Here is a 23,283-nt window from a genome sequence, read left to right as displayed (position 1 = left end):
GAGTGGAGAATATATTACATTATCAATATCCCAGTGAACTACCAGTGGTCATATAAGCACTTAAAAAAAAAATAAAATTAAATTAAAAATAAATAAATAAATAAATATGTTTTGCAGGTTAAATATAACCAAGGCAAATTTACACAGACATAAGATACTTACAGAAAGTATTAGTAATTAAAATTGCGAACAAGGGATACTTAATAGGTATAAGCATTGAATTACTTTGAAAGAATAATGGCTTAAAGAATATTATGCACTTTAAAAACCTTTGACAAGTATAAAGTGTTAAATGCATCATTAATTGAATGTTCTGAAATTACATATATTTTATCCAAAGATAGACTCTACATTATGCAAAATGAAACAATGGAAATGAAATCAATAACGTTTTCGAATATATAGGATTACAACTGTTTAGAAAATGTCCTTAACCTTGAAAAAAGCACAGGAAAAAAGAAAAAACAGTTTAGTTTTTTTTTTTTTTTTTTTTTTTTTTTTTTTTTTTTTTAAGATGTTTAAAATTATATAGGCAACATTTACTGTATCCTAGGGATTCTCTGCATACTGGCTGCAAATGGGGTTTGGTAGCTACGTCATGTGTATAAGAGAAATTCTGTTATGGAAAAGGCAATACCATCATCTCTTTTCTGTTTGTAGGCCATATGTTTAACAGTGTACAGATTTTATATTCGCATCTGCTGCTGACATCTCTCTTTTGTCCCTATTTCCCACCAAGCCATAAAATGCATTGCAAACAAGAATGAAGGACATTCTGCTAATGGTACGTCTGGGTCAGTAGTAAGCTAACTCTATTTTTCTTTTTCCCTCTTCAAATTCTTGACCTTATCTCCGATGCTATGGCTGCACTTCTGCTAGCTTCAGTGCACTTATGTTTTATACTAAGTATCTGCCCACTAGTATCTGCCTCTATCAGGAAATTCCAAGTTCAGAAATTTTAAAAGTTTTAGCTTTCCTAAGATCTCCTAACCTTAATTAGTATTCTAAGAGCCAAATAGATGAGTCTCATATGAAAGTGAGAGAGTAAAGACAAGGAGACAGTGAAGTAAAATAGTAATGTTCTGTAGTGGAAATGCATTTCTTTGATCCTAAGGTCTAGTGAACAATGATATATCCTCTTTTCATTTTTACTTTTCCTTAGACTTCAATGGGAATTAGAATGAAGGGATGGAAGAAGATATTATTGTTTAGTAAATCTCCATGTCTATTAAACAATATTTTAAATTAGGAAGTTCTATTGATTAACTGAACCAATATACCTCAATCTTCATGTAACAATTGAAATCTATTTCCTGAAATAGTACTCCTTCTCGATGCCTACTTACAGGGAATGTCATGAGTCTTGAGTAAATGAAGGTTTGTTAAAGGGCTCCTATTAATTCAGTCTGATTACCATTGAATCTTATAATCAGCCTCATATTTTAGTATGAATAACATGCAATTTCAGAGCCCGAAAAACACCATTTGGTTTGTACATCTTTATCAACATCAATCCAAGCTGCAAGTTACTTATTAAACAGTACAATTTGGTTTAAATGCATCTTATATAATGTGAATTTCTCATTTCTGTATTCTAGCTAATTTGACTTTCAGACAAACTATCATTTGGAGAATTTGTAAATACTGGAAACATGGAGGAGCTCTCACTGTATACAGATCCTACCATTATAAAATGGACTGTGAATTAGCAAGAGTTTGGAAGGTTGTTACTTTTCCCCACATCTTCTTACATATCTAACTAGAGTGCTTTAATGTATATCTTCTGCAGGATAATATATTAAAGCTACTGTACATCTTTAAGAGGCTGTTAGACACTGATTTCCCATAGACTGCAATCAGCTCTTTGAAATTGTAGTGTTTGTGACAGAATAAACTCCATTAACTTGTTTTATTAGTACTGTGTGCAGTCAGGAGGAGCAATGCTGCAGAACATGATGAAATGACTAACAGTCTTCATCAGTGCACAGCAGAATGTTTTCTCCTTACCCAGAATATATAATTATTGCTCACATAAACAGGTAGATTTTTTTTTCATATTTCTCAGGTTATACTGGGAAATCTAAGTGTCTTATTCATAGGAGGAATAAAAAATAAATTAAGCTTTCCTCCCCCGCCTCTTCAGTCCAATTTGTTACCATGCTGCTGCTATAATTCTTGTCTATGTTATAGAAAACGATCCATCAAATAACAAAAATAATAATTTAAATTCAGTTGGTTACTATAATGACAGAACTGTTCGACAAAGCCAAAGGAGCTTGAGAAAGGAAAGATTTAATGACCAGCTGACTCCCAGAGGACCATTAGTCAAATTTTGACAATTTGTACACAAGGTAAGTTGCAAAGCAGAGTAAATGAAATCAGGATGAATCCAGCAGAAGAAAGTAGAGTTTACCTTACGCAAGTAAATACATGACAGATATCACTGTATATTTCAGAAGCAGGTATTCTATACTGCAGATGGCACAGCTGCCAGTACTTATCTGAAGAGAGAGAGATTCTCTTCCAGAATGACTCTTAGAGCATTAGCCACTTCAGAAATATAAATTACTTGTTCTCTTCTCCTTTGCCTCCATTTTCTGCTGCCTTTTCACTTTGCTCATTTAAGATGAAAGCCAGGTTCTGAGCTGGTTAGCTGCGTGGGACTCCCAATATAAACTTCAAGCATATTACATTTAAACCTGACAAAATATAGGAAACATGAAGCTGAGCAATCACAAATGAAATGATTGAAAGGAAGAGTCAGTACAGATGCAGAATGATAAGACACAATGAAAAAAAAAAAAAGAAAAAAAAAAAAAGAAAAAAAAAAAAAAACATAAAAATCCAATCCAGTCTGGTTCTTTTTGTTTGTTTTTTGTTTTTGCTAGCAAGAATAAGTTTATGATTTGCAGATTGAATATAACTAAGGAGAAAGGTATTATTCATAATAATGATTTATAGATTCACCCTTCTACTGGATAAAAGTTCTTTTCATGTTATAGCAGTGTCTGTTCTTGCTATTACAGTTAAAGTGCTGTCAGCATTTTCATTATATGAATCCCTATATGCAGGGGCTTTTAATTTGGCCATAAAAATTCATAGCATGCTGAAACTTGAAATAAGATTTAAGTCCGAGTGATTTTTTTTTAAATGAATTAAAAGTCAAATTTTAAATTAACAAAACAATGAAAATTCTCATGTTTACTGTCTTCAAATTCAGCTTGCATGTTACACCTTGCACATAGTTTACTTTTAAAAATACCACAGTATGGGTTCTGGTGTTATGCTTTTAGAGAAACAACAGTGCCATGGGGCCACATTGTGCATTTCTAGCAGCCATGTCTAGCAGCCATGGCTTTTAATTTTGGGTAGATGATTTTGGGTAGATGATTCAGGCTATGGATTTATAATATGCAAACACATATATTAATGCCAGTATTCTTTAGGTCAGTGTGAAGTAAATGTGAAAACCAAAAAGGTCGGAAATTAAGTGTTATGGATGAAACTCTGTCCTTAAAGGACAACAGTATCTATTTCACTCAGCACAGTAATGTGGAAGTTCACGAGGTAAAGAGCCTTGCTCAACAGGTATAAGTTCTGAAAAGCATTTGAAAATCACACTTTCAGAGCCACACTGCTGGAAGAAGTCTTCTGGCTGCAAAATTACATCTTGTAGCGGGTTTACTTGTCAAGGTTTTGGTAGCAGGGGGCTGCAGGAGTGGCCTCTGTGGGAAGAATCCAGAAGGTGCTTCATCTTAAAGGGCCAGTTTCAGCTGGCTCCAAAGGGACCCACCACTACCCAGAGCTGTGCCAATAAATGATGTTGTTTGCTCCTCTGTGAAAGGTGATTTAAGAAAGGGGAAAAAAACTGCTGTGCAACAGCAGCTGGGAGAGTGAGGAGTGAGAAACAGCCCTGCAGACCCCAAGGTCAGTGCAGAAGGAGGGCAGGAGGGCAGAAGTTCCCCTGCGGCCTGTGGAGACGCCCCTGGTGGAGCAGGCTGTCCCCCTGCAGCCCATGGGTCCCACATGGAGCAAATCTCCACGCTGCAGCCCGTGGAGGAGCCCCCGGTGGAGCAGGTGCATGTGACCTGGAGGAGGCTGCGGCCCATGGAGAGCCCCTGCAGGAGCAGGCCCCGGGCCAGAGCTGCAGCCCATGGAGAGGAGCCCACGCAGGAGCAGGGGGTCTAGGGGGAGCGCCACCCATGGGGGACCCGTGCTGGAGCAGTTTGCTCCTGACGGATGGACCCCGTGGCATGGAGCCATGTTGGAGTAATTCTTGAAGAGCCGCTGCCTGTGGGAAGCCCCCACAGGATCAGTTTGGGAAGGACAGCATCCCTTGCGAGGCACACCACGTGGAGCAGGGGCAGAGAGTGACGGTGAAGGAGCGGCAGAGACGAAGCATTACGGCCTGACTACAGCCCCCATTCCCCATTCCCCTGTGCCGCTCAAGGGGAGGAGGTAGAAGAGGGTGGATGGGGAGAAGAAGTTTTTATTTTTTTTTCTTCTTCTTTGTTTCTCACTTCTCTAGCTTGTTAGTAATAGGTAATAAATTTCTCTAATCTCCCTACACTGTGTCTGTTTTGCCTATGACGTTAATTGTTGAGTTATCCTCCCTGTCCCAACTCTTGAGCCCTTTGTATCGTATTTTCTCCCCCTTTTCCTTTGAGGAGGGGCAGTGAGAACGCAGTTTTGATGGAGCTCAGCTGCCCAACTGGGTAAAACCAACACACATCTTAGTAATACTTGAAACATGGAAAGAAAAGCAATGTATTAGATGTTAACTTATGCCAACAGTTCATAATTATACCTCTGACAAAGAAAACATCTAACCTGAGAAGACCAAAATATTGCAAGTGAACAAACCTGTCTCATACCCTAACTTCTATGCCTTTCTCGTCATATTTCTATCCCCAGTGTCTTCTCTTGCATCCCTCTGAAAAAACAGGATGTTCCCACCTACTTAAATCTTGCTTCAGCTCTTCCAAAGTATATCGTTGTGCTTTTTGCCACTGTTAAACTTCTCACTTGCTTCTCACTGCTATCACTGAGACCTGACCCCCTCACTCATTATCACTATTTTGAATCCTTGTGGTCTCATGACCCAAATTTCCTTCCCATCAAGTTCAGCCTAACAAGTCCTTCAAACATATTCTCTGAAACATCACTGGTATCATCTTCAGTCAGTGTATTCTGGCTATTATAAACTATACTGAACAGCTATTTCAAATGACTTATTGCATCAATTTTCCAGTTACAGGTGCCATTTAGGGAAGACTGACACAGTAATAGACACAGTCTTACAACGAAAGTCAGCTGGTTCAGCTGATGTTGAATGCTTCAGGTGCTAGACATATAAGTAACCTATTAGTGAGAACCACTAGAAGTCTTTCTTGATTTAAAAAAGAAAATAATTGTCAATGTAGATTCTTCACCTAAAAGAGTTACTTGGCTTGAAAGAAACTGCAAATTTGTAAGCCTGAGCACATTCCCATAGGAAGGGCAGATCTGAGTGGAAATATTTCCTCTTTAAAAATCCCCACAGAAACAAAGAAAAACATTTAAAAAATCAAACTACTAGTACCTAATATTAAAAATTAACAATGGTTCTTTTGCTGCACTTGTACATCCAACTGTGTTGCAATGGTACAATCTACCTTACCTGCATTTGTGCATGTTACTGAGCACAATTTCAATATGAGTTTTGAATTGTACATTTATTCTTTTCTCTTGTAGTTCCCTGTCTCAAACCTGTTTTCAGCGCTTTCAGACCTCACTGAGAGGATCTGCAGGGATCACACATTTGTCTTTGCTAGATATTGCTTCCACTTTCCTCCTTTAAGCATCAGTCTACTTTCTCCCTACTGCAACAGGGTAATCCTTGGAAACTAGTTGAAAGAATCATCATTCACTTAAGGCTTACATATAATAGTGCACTTTGCAAACAATAGCCCCTCTTCATCTCTGAAATCTTGCTGTGTAAATTTAGAAGTCATTCACTTCACATGCAGTGTCACATCCATCATGAAACCTATGACAGTCCTCCCAGACTTTCTTCTGAAGACTTTCTTGAGAGGTTGGATTGCCTTGTGCATTGCTATGGGGGGTCATCTCCTTCTCAGAGTTGCTTTTCCTGCCTTTGGGCTGTCTCTTCTCAAAACTTTTTTCTACCATGGACCTGACAATCTACTAGCTCGCTGAGATGCCCTTTTGACAACTGCAGCAAAGCTGTCCTGAGAAGACTCAAACCAAAGAATCACAGAATACTTTAGTTTGGAAAGGACATTTGTACATGTCTGGTACAACATTTCTTCTCCAAGCAGGGCCAATATAATGTCAGCTTGCTCAGGGCCCTGCAACATGTGCAGTTGAGTTTTGAGTATCTCCAAGAATGGAGATTTCTTAGACCCTCTGGGTCTCATGCTCTCTCTTCCAGTCTCTGACTGCTCTCATTGTAAAAAAGTGTTTTCTTTACATACATGGCAACTTGGAATAAACCTTTGTATGTTCCCCTTATCCTTTTGTTAGGCTCTTCTAGGAAGGATCTGACTACATCCTCGCTGTGCTGTCCCATTAAATGATTGAAGACAGGAATTAGATCCCTATCCTTAAATTCTTCTTCTTAAGGCTGAACAAACCCAGCTCTCTCAACTTAACAAGCTATCTCATATGCTTCAATGCCCAGTCCAGCCCTTTATCTTAGTAGTCCTCTGTTGGAATCCCTCCAGTTTGTTAATTTCTCCCTTATACTGGAAATGCTGACTTTATACTTCTTTGTACAGCGAGATTAGGCATCTTGGTTCTCCTGACTCTAATTCCAGGAGCACAGTGCAGAGACACCTGGGCTAGTGGAAGGAGCCTTAGACCAGCAGAGCTACTTCACTTGAGTTCTCTGCCTCACTTTGCATGAAATGTCCATGCTTCATTGAACAGCTAATAACTACTGCCTTAAACAATGAACAGTAAAGAAGAGTTCTACACTGCGAAAGAAATAGGGCAACTGCTGCTGACCACTGTGTGAAACATTTTGAGGCCAAATGTCATATTACATATTAGCTGGCAGTACTGGTAATGCTGTCATAGGCATACACAGTGGACTATTCATGATGAAATTCATGTGAGAAATATATTGAATTTCATGTGGTTTACAGTAAGGTCTATAAACAATGTACTCGGTTTCTCTCCGCCACATGCACTATTCTACTGCAAATTTAGAGAATTAAATATATATATATACTTGTAAGTAATCTGCTTTTTTTAGTTAGTGTTTTTAGAAGTTCTACAAAATCCCAGCTGTTTGCAGAGAAAACTTTGGCTTAGTTTGCCATGTTAAAATTCACCAGTCATACTGAAAAACTTGCTGTTAAATGGATGACTGAATGCTTTGCTATCACTAGCTGATGCCTTGATGATATGCTGTTTCATTTCCTACAAAGTATACACGAGATTCTCTCAGCCACAGGTCCTGACTGACCAAAGGTGCCACGTGAATGCGCAGATTCAGTAATAGAGTTAATAGAGCTGAGAGTGTTTTCCGAGTAACTTCTGGAACTACATGGGTAGGGTAGAAGAAGCTTATGTGGTCTTTTTTTCAGAAATCTCTCTCAGATGGTGAACCACTATCTTTTATTTAACAGCTGAAACTGGAAGATAGATTTCATGACCATTAGTACTATACTGTAACTAGTTCAGTGAACTTCAGAACTTACTTAAATGTTCAAGTTAGTCATATCAAACTCTGGTATCCATTTCCTCTTGTAGAATGGCTTGGTATTTCAGTGACTATCCGCTGTTACAGAATTAATCGTTCTTTGGAATGCAGGATATAAATAAAATTCCATACTTGAAATATCCAGTGAAATGTTCAGCATCAACATGGCAGATCACCTTACATGAAAATTATCAAGGTTTAATTTAAAACATTCAAATTCAGGCATTGAACTTCTCCTGTGCTGAACAAGTTTCTTAAGTTACCAACTTAAAATAAATAAATAAATAAAAATAATAATAAAAATTTATAATAACCCTTTCAGAAAGATTAGTCTTGATAGGCTGAAAAATGCAAAAATACAGGAGCACTGTGTCCAGTACATTGGGTTACAGTCAAAATTAATAAGTAATTGGTGAGAAACGAAGAAGGTGTTGCAGGAGAGCACTGTATATGAATATCTGAACAGGTTCCATATCAGTGGTAAAACTTATGGGTCTAATCTCCCATGATCTTCTTAAATGTATCACACTGAAATAATTTAATTTGCTAGAAATAAGTGAAATCATTGTGAATTTTGTAATATTACCTGATAATGGATGAAACACAAATATGAAATCACTGTAATGACCTCCAGAGTATGTTGGTTATGCTATGGTAAATATCCTTTATTTGCAGAGGTATTGATTACACTGCCAAAATAAATTGATTTGCATGAATACACTCTGGGAAATAAGAATTTAAATTTCTAGTGTAGATCTTCATCTGATGAATATGGATAACAGCTCATTGATTGCATCTAATTCTCATCAGCTAAGGCTTTGACCCTCCATACCTGCTGCAGTGAAGATGTAATTTCTTATTAAAAAAAAAAAAAAAAACCAACAACAACAAAAAAACGCGACTCATTGCAACAGATTCCAACTATTCAACTATTCCTTGTGCGTTAAATGAAAATCAAGGTCAAATACAACCTGAAATACCTTCACATAGTATTGCAAGTACAATCAAGCAGTCTAATTTAGAACAATGAACAATTTCAGTTGATTTCTTATTCCACTGTTTTAGTCCATGTCTACAGACCAGAAAATGTTTAGTGCAGTACCTCTGTGGTCAGAGATTTTACCCAATTATTAAACAAAAACTTGACAATGTTGTCACATTTTTTATTGAATAATAACTTCCTCGTTGAGTAATCCAATGATATCCAATAAAAGGAAGTTAGTCACCTAAACTAAAGATGGAAAGAATTGACTCTTATTACTTGAGTAAAGTATTTGATTCCTGTATATTACTAATGCAGCATAATTGGAGGCAAATGCAACTGTTGGTAGTTGTTTCATGATGACTCATGAAGCTATGGACAGCAAAGCTCTTTTTATTAAACCAATTAAGACCCACAAAAGCCATTAATGTCTGCCCATGTTTCTAGGTAGTGTAGACTGTCGTTATGATTGGAATGTTTTTGGAGTTGACCTTTCCTTGTAAAAGACCTTTATTCTTCTATTCACTTAAAAATTTGGTAAGGTTTTTTCTCATATAAGAAAATTCAACCCATGATATTGAGACAGGTCCCTGTGCCACTTCCACAAATGCTTTCTTCTTTAGAGTTCAGAATTAAACTCTTAAAGATGAAATATCTGTAAGTGCAATTTGAATCCCAAGTTGCTACCCCTGTGAAGAAGCTTCCAGATTTTGTCTGCTCCTCTTAGGATTCAGTGTTTCCTTGAAATGGTCATATGACATTCTTAATATAAGATCAGATACACGATTGTGTACTTCATCTGTAAGTAAGGCATAATTCAGATACTTAAAATGCAGTAAGCAGCCAGGTAATCCTGCTGTAAATGCCTGTATTTTGAAGAGGCTGCTTAATATAGTGTTCTAAGTTCTCATACTACCACACCTATCCCTGCCTCCCCCACCCCCAGCCCAACTGAAAGATACTTTTCTTATGCATCCTATGCAAGTTAGGAAAAAAATATATTCTTTTCCTTATTGTCCATTTTTGTACCTAAGCCTTTCTGGCATCAATTAGTTTGTTAGACATACTTAGAGTTCGCCTAAGATAAAAACATCATTCAACTTCATCCAGGTAGTTTTATACAGCCAGGGAACAGCCATCCTTTTAGGTAAATGAGATTGCAGTGCTTGTATGAGGAATGAAAGACAGGCATTTCAGTCCTCTTTATCCAGAAAGAGTTCAAACCTGCACAGTCCAGACTAGAATAAAGGGCATAGCTGTTTTAAGAAGTAAGTTTGAAGTAGTAGCATGTCTCTTCCACTTCTGCTGTCTCAAGAAATGATGCACTTCATGTCAGGAATATGAATTTCATGTGGCTAGAGAAGCACAGAAAGAAGTGACAGAATATAAAACAGAGAATGGAACTTTATTCTCTAGCCTGTTAAAAAGGGCGATCAACAGATTTAGAAAAAAAAGAAAATCCATATTCTCGCTTCCACTCCAACGACTCTTGGACTCTTTTACAGGCATAACAGGATAATTAGGTAAAATGTACAGAAAGTGCTAGCAGTGCAGTCACCAATTTTCTCAGTCTCACTCAATGCTGTCATCAAAGGCAAGGTGCCCTCCCCAGTCAATAAGTCTTGTATTTCTTCCCTCACGATGCCAGTTCCAACACAAGAGGAAGTAAGTGGCTGTAATGTTCCAGGGCAGAATCGTACTCATAGAAATTCATACTTTTGCATTACCTAGAAAGCAGTGTATATAGCATTCCAGGATGTATGAATAGGAGTGCAGCATGAAAGGCATATGAATTATGAAGCTCCAAGGCTTGAAATTAAATACTTATGTTTACTGGGGCACAATGGAAACAATGGAAGTCGGGAAAGATATGAACTAGTTGTAAAGGAACTGGAGGCGAGTGGATGGGGTGGGCAGGAGACAGCAATAGTGATCAGACAGTTAGAAATGCATGACCTGTAATGAAAGACTGAGACCATTCATTTCTGCAAAGAGAATACTTTGGGAGACCCGATAACAGTCTTCAAACACGAGAATAGGCCAAACCACAATGAGTTTAAATTGCAGGTAAGAACAAATAGGTTAGACTTTAAGAAAAGCTTTCTAAATACCAGGACAGTTAAGCACTAGAACAGATTGCCTCGGAAGCTGTAGGATCATGAAAGATTTTCAAGAGCAGATTAAAGAAATATTTTAGGTGTTGTTGATCCCACCTGTGAGAAAAGAAGATTTAGAAGATTTAATGATATTTTGATCAGATCAATTTACATGATTTTGGTCAGATGTGATTCAATTTTGATTTGGGACTTAGTTTACAAAGTCTGGGATATAAAAACTGAAGCCTTGCATTAAGACACAAACATGAAAGTGACCGTATTTAAATCACACAATTAAAATTTGAATGATTTTGCTATTTCTAACCTAGCTGGTTTATTGCTAACATTTGTGGATGTAGAAATATGTCTCTCTATATGGCATAGCTATACATTTCTACTCTTCTATAAAATTTCCCTGCCTATTGAAAAGAAAAAATTATTCACACTTTTTTTTTCTTTCTTTTGCAATATCTACATTATGTTGCAGAGATTAAAATTTACTACTATTTTCTGCACCAAACCTGTGGAGATGTTTACTTCTTCTGTTGATAGCACCATCAAATAAAGCAAACAAGTAATATTAATGCAAAGGCAAACAAAATAAATGAGTCAGGTAATTATAAAAAGAACACTGACCTATTAAAAATTGGTCTGATCTTTAAAAATTTTCAGCATAGCAGTATTAATGTTATTAAAAATAGAAGAATCATGACAAGTATTCATTAGAATTTGCATATGTGAGTAATAATGCACTTAATTACAAATTGCATTCTGCAAATTATTTAGAAGCTGTAAATCACTGCAACAAAGAAGAAGATTTAGGGACTAAGGGTTTTGAAGAATTTTGTAATGCAAATGTTCTTAACAACAACAGATTGGAGAAACTGTAAGATCTTTCCAAAAACAAATGATTTAAATGAACAAATAAGGTTCAGAAATTCTAATGTTTGACATACAGGCATTTACTATAGGTATTGGAACATTATCTCAATTAGATCTGAAAGGATTTTTATGTGTAGAAGTACATGTGTTAAAATATTGTTTCACTTGAAGCCAAAATAACATATTCAAAGGAAGAAGTCAACTGGCAAACTGTGGGTGTAATAAGTTTCATGGATTGTGTAATTTTCATGCAGTTTTTTTTCTTTTTTTTTCAGCAGACATCAACACTTGTTTAGATGCTTGTGCAAAGCAGCCCCTGCTCCACAATGCTGAATCATCACTCCATGGCTTTCCATCTCATTGTCAACTTAAAGGGCCTGAAAGAGTTCACTGTCCCACTGAAATCACTTCCTCAACAAACTGTGGCAGGCAGCTAGGAGAAAAGTGAGTGAAATTTATAATAAGATGTTGGAGTGCTAAATGCAAGGAATAGCAGTACAAAGTGGATATAGGATTTTGAGTGGAGAGGAAGGGAAGATGACAGAGAGAGTCAAGAGAGAGAAGACTGTCATTGTTGCAGCAGGCCAACTTCAACTTCCCTTCATTGAAGAGGAACTACCAAGTACTTCAGGGAGCATACAGAAGCCAAACAAACAAACAAATAAAAAGCACACATAGATTTTGTTTGTTTGTTGTTTTAAAACAGGGAAGAGCCATTTCCTCTCAGAGGGAGGAATCTCTCCTTTTTATTGATCATGTGGAGGAATAAGAGAAGTCATTCTTCCACCACCATTTTCCAACTACTGCCTCCAATTTATAGCTATTTATTTGTTTATTTATTTATTCATAGAGTGTAGGATTTTGCATGGCAGCCCATGGAGACAATGAGCCTTCATTGTACTTATGTTCCTCTTTCTGTAGCTTCTGCAATCAAAAATGATCTGCAGTATTGCTTGACCTCATGGACATTTATTGTTCACTGCTGTCATTATAGACAACTACCCAAATATTGATTCAGCCCTGAATAGACTGCTCAATTTAAAATGCAGTTAACATCTTAAGGTAGAGGCATTAGACATGTACCTAAAGATAGGTAAATGGAACAACTTCTCCTGTGTTACTACAGAAAGGAAGTGACAAATAATGCGATTATTGCTACTTAATGAATATTTTCAGTATCTCTCAGTCCTTCTTATTTGATATGTCTGTACAGTACATAACTGGAGGAGAGTTTAGAGCCCAGTGCTATTGTGCTTCTATTATTTATTATCGTTACCAGCAGTAAAACAAGATGTCCAAATTCCACTTTACTTCAAAACTTTTGGAACTGATCTTACTAGACAGGTACATAAAGCAAGAACATTTGGATGAAGCCAGGAAAAGTATTCGTTTAGCATTTTCAGTAGGCTTTTTGGTTTTCTTGCTATAGAGCATACACAGCCTCGAGGGTGATCTTGAATGTTATCTCTGCAGCTGAGTGATTTTTGGAGGTCTGACTGAATATAAGGGTCACAACCCTGAGTCCATTCTTATCTGTTTTAATAAAAAAATGACAATGAACTGTGCAATCCTCCATTGTCCCCTCAAGCAAAATGAAGGTGAATGTCACTCCTGTCTGTACAGACGAGTCTAATTGCAGTATTAGGGTCTAGTGCATGAAAATTCACTCCATTGAGGGTTTTAACTAGGTCTGTTGAAACACTGGAGTTCGGTTTTGCAAATTCCTGGATTTACTAAATTTTATCAAAGCCACCAAGGAGTTTTTTGTTGCTACAAACTGGATCACACATAACATATTCTTTACAGCTCAGCACCATAACAGGATGACAGGATATTCAAACAGTGATTTATTTCCACATAACAGAAGGTTTTTTGTTTGTTTGTTTGTGTGTTTGTTTGTTTTTAATCTAGGAATATGGTAAGGTGAGTGAAATAAACACACTTTCTGAGACATTATATATGTCCCCTCATGTGAGAATCAGACATCTCCCTCCCTGCCCTTCCACTGATCTCAGCATTCCAGTATAAATCAGGGCTCACGACAGCGAGAAAGGTGTGTGAATCAAAGTGTCTAAGCCCATTTCCTCATCATCTCTCTTAATGTACCAGTCATACACCTCAACAGTCTTCTGTCATATATGTGAAAAGACCTCAAGCTGGATGAACAGGACCTAGTATGCAGGTCTTTTGCCCTTTGGGCTGCTAAGAAACAAGGGAGGTGCACTTCAAACAGAATATTTTTTGTTGTTATTTTTGTTTTTCCTTTTTAATTATTATTTATTAAGAGAGAAATTTAAGAAAAACATGTTCAAAACCTATACAAGCAGATAAAGTCAGCCTCGGGTACAGTTAAGAACATGTTTCATAATGAGACATGGACAATGACATTTTCTTGTTGATATAAACTGATAAAAGCTTAAAGACTCTGGAAACTAACACACTGAAGAGAATTCTTAAGCTTGAGATCAACATTTTTACTTGAAGCTTATTTATTTTTAAAGTATCTAATACTATCTTGATTGACTGAAGTCCAAATGCTAAATAATACTTTACTTGCCCATAGCTTCACAAGATATATATATCCAGTCTTTCTAATCAAGAATTTAAATATATGAATATTGTGGAAAAAGAATAGACATCTGTTTCCAATTCTCCTCAGTCTGATTTGCTAATCCAAGAGAAGGAAATTAAATCCAAAAAGGCATTTAAAAAAATTAATCAAGCCTGTTGTCAAGTAGAAAGAAAATCAAGTACCACCGCATCGTTACTGGAGAAATCGTGTGCTACAAGTAAATGAAAAAAAGAGAAACCTTAACAAAGGTGCTTGAAAAATGGGCAGCAAAGACTTTGCACTTCTTCTGCTTGATGATTCTTTAATGGCTGCAATCCTACAGGATCACAACCAGAAAACAGAGAAGAGTGTCAGTCTTTTGTCAAACAATTACTGTGTAAGTGGTTAGAGATGAGATTATAGTAAACGGGGACGTTGTAATCCATTACTTATAAGAGTAATTTGGTCCTTATTTTACCAGATCTTGATACCACAGGAAAAAATAAATAAATTAAAAAAATAAATTAAAAAAAAAAGTCAGCAAAACTTCCCCATCTTACCTAATATTTTTGTATCCTTTTGGCTAAAACACCCATTTAAGGGAAAGGCATATAGATGATAGATAAAATTTAGGCCAATAAGAAATAATTTATGTGTCTAAAACTAGCTACATAATGAAAGACAGAAGCTTTTTTAGTTCCTCCAGAGTCAATGGAGAGCAACAGGACATGTATTAATTTTATTTAACTTCAGACTTATGACACTGCCTATATGATGATAGGACAAATTGCTTTTCGGATGTGTGTTTTTCTCTATTGATTGAGAGGGGAGCTTAACTGAACAAGGCAACTTTGTGACTTCAGTCAGATGCCTCAGGGTAGGTGGGATTTGTAGACCTAGATACATTCATAATTTAATAAAAAAAGAGCCGTTAAAGAAAAGCGAGCCAGGCTGAGTGCTGGACCCCAACTGTCCACACTGCTTCCCTGTGGACTGAGCTAACGCTCACCACTTGATCTATTTTGGACTGCTCCAGCTAGCTGCCTCCAACTAGCTGGAGTGGGCCAGCATTAACAGCATGGGTTATGAATCAGCTGCTGCTAACTGGACTCAGAGCCAATGATCGGTCCCTGGTTCTGTTTTATATATCACAGTGAATAAACTCAGAGTATTTAAGAGTTTAACTATTGTTAGATTTGTGAGTCACTTTTTTTGAATTACTTTTATACCTGTCTTTCTGTCTCTCTCAGTTGAGAATTCTGGGAGCCTTGTAAGCAGTTTCTAACTTACCTATCCTAGCTCAGCATCGGAGTTGTTGATACTGGTAACACCTACCCCTGATGTGATTGCAGCTCCTGGAGGCATCTCAGTGCAAGAGTTTAACTGAGATATTAGATATAGTATAACCACTGTGGAGTACTACTCAGGCAGAAAACTTCAGACTGGAAGCAAGGTAAGTGCTTGAACATACTCAGATCTGTTTTACCAAAGTCAAATTGAGTTTAAGGCAGGGATGTCTCCACAGTTGTTGCAGCAGCAGTGATGTGATATGCCTTACTTTTCAGTACTCCGTTTCACATATGTGGAAACTGAAATAAAACAATTCAACAAAACAGAAGAGAGAAGAACAGAATGCAGAAACCCTCAATCTGCCCCTTATCCATGTTATGTATTACCCAAGATATGTTTTAAGGACAGGTGAAAAAGAGGCACATCATTTTCATTTACGAGAGTCTGTAATCAGAGAACACCGCAGATAGCATTGCTTGCACAGTGCTCCCATGTCATTGCAGCCACTGTCAAACCATGCCATTTGTATTGCATACCGAGGAAAACTGAAAAAGAAAAAGAAAAAGAAAAAAGAAATAAAGAAAGAATATCATATACCCAAAGACAGAAAGCTTCTCATGCTCTCGTCCAAAACCACACAACAGCTTCTACACCCCAGAGAAAGGGGGCTGTGAAGAGAAGGAAGCTTAGTGGTAAATGTGTGCAGTGCTCACCTGGGGTCTGTTCCAGATGAAAGCAGATGTACTCAAAGCAGATGATATTTAATGCTGTTCCTATGTGTTTAAAACTGAAAATATCACCTGGGCATAGATCTTTTATTATCAGTTAGATTCTTTTGACAATTTTCAATTACATTTCTGAATTTTTATTATATGTTAATGGACCATATTAATTAAAGCAGACTGCAATGTACTAATAATGATTAATTCAATCCAGGGTGCCTTAAACTGAGATTTTATGAGAGGTGAAATTCTCCATGGATCTCTAATTTGCATTTGCAACACAGGTAACTGTACTTCTAGATGGCAATCTCAAACCAACACACAAGCATGGGGCCAGGAAGTGAAAGGTGACAAGAGACGGATGAAAAATGCCAGTGTCCTGAGGTGTAAAGAGAGGCAGTAGCTTTCATTGGTCTCAGTGGATTAACACGTGCAACCTCACCTGATAATATATACAGTTTTTAGAGAGCAGAGCACAAAATCTGGCAGAAAGCACAATCAGTTACTGGTGAAGAATATTAGCTGAGAAATAAACACATTCTTAATGTACTGATTCCCACGCCCCTGAGAGAAATAGCCACTTTTTAGTCCTTTTGTCATTCATGAGTAATATGCATTTAACAGAAATCTTAGTACAGGAAATGAAAAAAATGAAGATGATAAATCTGTTTCACTTAGACAATAATCTTATAACAGTGTGGCCTGTTAGTTTAATTTATAGACACCATTCCCCCTGGAAATCTTAAGTACAAAAAACAAACAAACAAAAAAAAAAGCAAGGGAGGGAGATGGAGAGTGGGAGAGTGAAAACTGTTGCAGGGCACCTCTTAACCACTGGAATGGTTAAATGGAAGAAAAATACTATTTAAGATTTCAATGCTGCAAAGGAGTATTTACAGTAGCTGGCCGGGAGTTTTTCAAGGGCTCACCCTCTGTTCCTTACCAAAATCTCAACACTGAAGTCTGAAGTGTGAATTGCTCAGATTTAACTTGTCGTGACTCTTCCCCTCTCTGCTTTTTTTTTTTTTTTTTCCCTCTTTTGAAGAGGATAAACGAATAAACACATTTGGACACCTGTGGCCACTAGAGATTACAAATCCATAAACAAGTTTTTGGTCTCTTGCAACCTTCTAACCTGTGATGATAATTATTATGGTTGACACATACTTGCATGACTCCTAAAATGGAATTTAAACTGCTCTCCTTATCTGTGTATACAGCCCTTGTTTTCATACTGCTTAGATAATATTCATCTTTTTGTAACAGGTACCACTTAAATGTCCAGCAAATCCTCCAATAATTAACAATGACTAAGCCCTGGTTTCCTTGCAAAAATGCATCTTGTGGCTCAGAGTGATGAATACAGTATTTACATGTAACAGCAAAATTCCTAGGCATGAAGTAAAATTGTCAGTTATTTAAGGAAATTTCATGCTCTTGGTGTTTTGTTTTGTTTTGTTTTGTTTTTTCATTATGACTATCTCACTTTTAAATAGCTTGTAATATCTGTTTGCTTAGTTTTGTGTAAGATCTAGAAAATGGATTACCGTATATCAGGCAAAAGAAAGTATTTCCTAACTATACTGCTGGCGTAATGCTTTGTATACTTTCTAAATGCAAAGACTACAAAATGTACAATGATTTGGTGTAGCCAAAATGAATAAGCTCAGTTTTGGTTTTTATTTTAGTTTGTTTTTGTTTTGTTTTGTTTTCTCCTGACCTATTCTTGACACTAACAAAGCAAGAATAACAAATAAATAAATAAATAAAGTTTATGCAAAATAGACTGTTTATGGAAAACTCCATGAAATTTTTTGATGTTGTAGAATTCTCTGAAAACAAATCAGATTCAAGCACTAAATTCATAAGATATTATTTCTTCTTGGAGATCTAATGAAATTTGAACTTTGTATATGCTCTACGTGATTAAATTTGAGATTTTGTTCTATTAAAAGAAGTGCAATTCCCGTAATGTATTCTAGATATATCCAGATATCTGAGAAAACAATTTTGTTCTCTCCTGCTAAAGTTGTGAGTCCATGTTTTTAACAAAATTTTCCCACAACCAAAAGGTTCATTTTTTCCTATTACTTTCATGGACACTCCAGAAACACCCCACAGCACAAAAAACTTTGCATGTTCATTCAGTAAAGTATTGCATACTCTTGTGCGCATCTTAAAACTTCATTAAAATTAGTGCTTAGTAGGGTCCAGACCTGGCTGAGAATATAAATCAAATAATTTGTCTTAAGTCTCTTAATTACTAAACCATATAACAGATCAAGAGAAGGACTGATAGAAATGCAAAACTAAGTCTGTACCGTAGCACCATGTAATTAAAATATACAGGCTTTTTTTTTTTTTTTTTTTTTTTTTTTTGCGGGGGTGCTCTTCTTCCATTTATGTGATGCTTTATAACCGTATTTAATTCTTCAGCTGGCTTCTTCTCGGATTACTAGTGAAGCTGCTTGATACTTCCAAACCAAATAACACTTTTTTTCCATTAAGTCAACACAGAAATAGTTATCAATAAGTCTCGATTTTCACCCTTTCATCCACTTCTTCCCCTTCCCACTTACCCCCCTCCATCTCTCCAGGCTGTTTCTGTACAAGGAAAATAAAAGCTTATGTGCAAAAACTAACTGAAAAATTGCAATCTACTGCTGCATAATATAAAGGCAAAAGATGTTATGGCTACTATAATTCACAAGACAAACTTTGTGAACAAGGAGGGTCCACAGTAAAGTCAGATTGGCTTTGAGGTCCATGTACTGTTTTACACAACAAAAATTATACAGACATAAGGAAGAATTCCTTTTTTACCATAAAATTGCTTGGGTAGAGTGAGATCTCCTGAGTGATTTATGCAGAGCCATATCTCCAGCAAGATGAAAAGAGCTTGCTGTCCTCAGAATCAAAGCCAAGGAAAAAGAAGAAAAAATAAGCAGCAGAGAGGACAAAACAGCCCATCATTCAAGAAACTGCTATGTGCTGAAAGGAATTGCCAGAGTTTTCAGTGCGATCTGTAGCACACACACACACACACATTCTGAGTTATTAAAAAAAAAAGACTTCATCTTATTTAAACCAAATCCTAATGTTTCTTATTTCTAAAATATATATATATATATAACTAGATTTAAATTCTCAAACATACAATTTGTCAATTATTAAGCAGTATATTACAGCAGGGATATAAAGTTCTTATTTCAAACAGTATTTTAATTGAACATTGTCATTTTGCCACAACAGTTTGAGACCAGTACTCCTTAAAAGCTTGTAGAGAAGCTAACTAGAGACCCTGGTAAAGGACTAGCTTTCAGAGTTTAGTGCTGGGGCTTTGAGATTTCTTTTCATACAAAGAAAAAGCATGAGTGCAAAGGAGTAAGATAAAGGCACCTCACCAAAACATTCATAATATGTTGATGTAGTTTTACAGATCTGTACTGCACCTTTCATTATAATTTATTTTGTAGTTCTCGTTTGTTCCTCCCTACCTGGTATTTCTTGACAGCATATATGAGGAATGAATTTCTGAAAGACTGATCTTCCTTTGTACCTCCATTTCAGTGGTCACAAGCAAATCTGCACTTCAAGGTACTTGATGGCAACTATAAATCAGATCATGGAGTTGCAAATCCCTGACTTGCAGCACAGAAATTCAAGTGCAAATTTAAAGGAGCGAAAAGACAGGTCTTATAGAATCCTAGAATATCGTGAATTGGAAGGGACCCACAACAATCATTGGATCCTGACTCCACAAAGGACCACCCAAAAATCAGACCATATGTCTGAGAGCATTGTCCAAATGGTGCTGTGACCATGAGGAGCCTCTTCCCATGCCCAGCAACCCTCTCAGTAAAGAAACCTTTACTAACTTGAACCACCCCTCTCACAGTTTCATGCTGTTGCCTTGGGTCCTATCACTGGTGACCAGAGAGAACAGATCAGTGCTTGTCCCTCCACTCCTCCTCCCCAGGAAGCTGTAGGCCACAATGAGGTCAGCCCATGGTCTCTTCTCTAGGCTGATTTCAGTGGCTCCTCGTACATCTTTCCCTCTAGACCCTTCATAATCTCAGCTTTTTAGAAGATGTACCAGAGGAAATAAATGTATAATTCCTTTTGTATGACACACAACAACACACACTGCTGGCTCCTTCTTAAAATATTGTTCTTTGAAAATACATCTTCCTATAATCTACATCAGAAACAAACTATTCAGATGTAGAACCAGGGAGGGAGAGGGAGGTACTTGAATTAAATTCCTCTTTGTGTTATTCACTTAAATGTATAAATAATACTCCTGCTAAATGAGTTTTGATGTTGTTTTGGGATTATTTATTTATTTATTTTGGTCTTTATTAGGTATCCCTGGGTTTTGTTTGGTTTGGTTTTCTGTAGGTTATGCACATGAAAATGCATAATTGTAGAAAGATGTAAATACAGTAATTAAGTTTAGTGGATAAAATTAAGCTTGAGGTAGCAGGCTGGAGGAACCCCTTCTGCACCTGTTAATCCTCATGTTAGAGCACAGACAGAACACACTAATGGTGTGGCTGTTTAGGATTTGTCACCAGCCCGTGCCACCTGGCAAGGCTTCCTATCTGTCATACATAGGTATGCATGAAAAATTGCAGTGGGTGCAGGTAACAAGATCAGCACTTTTGCAAGCATAACCATATCACAAAGTAAACTAACTTCCAGCCAGATGGCTAGAACAGGAATTATGGTTGCCCCATTTAAAAAACCTGGTGACCAGTGCACTGCACGATCCCAGCTTAAAGTTATTTGTAGAATCTGTGAGTAGAGTTTCTCCACACATGTAATTGGCACATATGTGCAGTAATATGAATAACCACTAATGTACATATGCAACAGATAGACCTAAAGCTCAAAAGCCCAAAATCACAGCTCTGCATTTTGCCTCTGTCTGTGGAGATAGCTACTCGTGTAATACTTCAGATCACAGCAACTTGTTTTACCCAGGCTTTAGGGAATGGTATGAGTCTCAGGATTTTTTAGAGAGTCCTTTGTGCCAATCTAGGTCTATATTTTTCTATGGACTTCTAATATGGATTAATTGCTAGTCTGCTCTTCCTGGAGACAGGACACTGTGGAGACTGTAAAATCACACATAAATCCCAGTAACTGGGAGGGAGAAGACAGAAGGAAAAGAATGCCTTACCGTGCTGATGATAGCCAAAAGAGAAGAATGACAATAAGGAAGGAGTACAGCAGTCTTTGCTTCCTCTGGACCAGAATCAGCTTTGTCTCCATTTATTTAGGAGCAATGCTCCATCTAGTTGTTGAAGTGAATCTTGGAAGCTGCTGAACTACTCCAGGATGTCTTTTCTTTACTTAGGAATTGTGCTGTCCACCTTCACATGTCTCACTTCCTGCTCCTACAGCTACATTTTTTTTCTTTATGTCTGAATTATTAAAAACAAACAACAAAAAACTTATTCATATGCAAAGAAAAAAAGCCATGCAATGTTTAGTTAATGATATATGTCCTATGATGAAAACTTCTAAAAACTGTAACTGTTTGCTCTTGAGGTGTCACCAGAAATCTTTAACCATAATGATATTTTTAGACATGCTATAGGGATACCACAAACAAACATCAGCCACTGTGTCCTTTAACAGATCAGCAGTTCCACAATACTGAGCATAAAGGTCCAACTGAGTATTTGGCTTAAATCTATTGTTTATATTAATTGCTTCTGGTCTATACCTAACAACTGTTAAGTGACTGATGTGAATATTTCAGTGTTAGTCTTAGTTCCTTCACAATTTATTTGCTTTTATGCAGTCATCTCATTTGTGTAGCTGGCCAAAGAAATAATTAAAGGAAGAAGTTTAATCAAAACCAGCTCCACTTTTCTGTATTATTAATATATTACAGTAAAAGATACCTAAATCTTGAGTATATTTGAAGCAAGAAAAAAAAAAAAAAGACCATGGAAAATGAATAAATTTATTGTATTGTAATTTTATAATGAATCAAATATTAGTAGCACATGCAACAGACTTTATAAGTAATTCAGATAATTAAGTATTATATACACTATAACATCAATCAAAGCAAATAATTATTCAAGGATCTCAAATGAGATTGGAAAGTCAACGAGTGCTTAAGAATTTCAATTTTATGAGAAAATGTAGAAAATTCAGCCATTTCTTCTGACTTGAAAATGACAGATCTTTTTCATGAAGTCAGAATTTCTGATGATACCAAAATCCCAGTTTCAAAGGAGTTCTGTGAGGCTCAGGGATTCTCTTATCCCTAATGCTGGTCATTCCTCTGCACAGTTAAGCTTCTTTAGCAAAGCACTTAGAACTCTTTTTGGTGAGATTCCATCTATAGTGCACATGTAGAGCGTAAGAGGAATTAGCTCTTTAGCATTAAAATCTGGCATGTCCTGTGGGCATAAATTCACTTCTGAAAAAGAAGGAAATAACATTTTATTTTCCTAATATTCTATCATCTTAGGCACTTAAAGATATTGCTGAGAAGGAAAATGGAGAGCCTTTAGCAAAATGAAGAAATAATTCTTTACATACTGTATTTTCCAATCCACAAAAAAATAAAAAAAATCTTAACAATAATACCATTTTTATAAGACTAAATAATTCTCAAAGAAAGAAGCAGGTGGAGTGGGTCACTCTATAATTCTATGTATGTATACACATATGCCTATACATATGTATAGGGATGTAGATTTGAATATGAACTGTATAATTTTTAGGGTGAGTAGCTGACATTGATGGAGATTAGGGAGAACTGGCTTTTCAGATATAATTTTTAAAAGATTTTTTTTTCAATATATATTATGCTAAGCATTAGGCAAAGGGGATGATTCCTTCTCTTTAAATAATGTATTTCTACCCGCTTTACTTGGCTTGAGCCTTCTTGTTGAAAGAATAGTGACATATCACCTTACTCCTGTTCTACTTCTTCGCTCTAATGAGGCTGGGCAGATCTCATGAATTCTGAGGATAAATGAAGCTCTGAAAAGTTTTTTTTTTCTTTTTCTTTTTTTTCTTTTGCA

Source organism: Cygnus olor, chromosome 1, assembly GCF_009769625.2.
Source record: "Cygnus olor isolate bCygOlo1 chromosome 1, bCygOlo1.pri.v2, whole genome shotgun sequence".
Lineage (NCBI taxonomy): Eukaryota > Metazoa > Chordata > Aves > Anseriformes > Anatidae > Cygnus > Cygnus olor.
Note: the sequence above shows the minus strand (reverse complement) of the source record.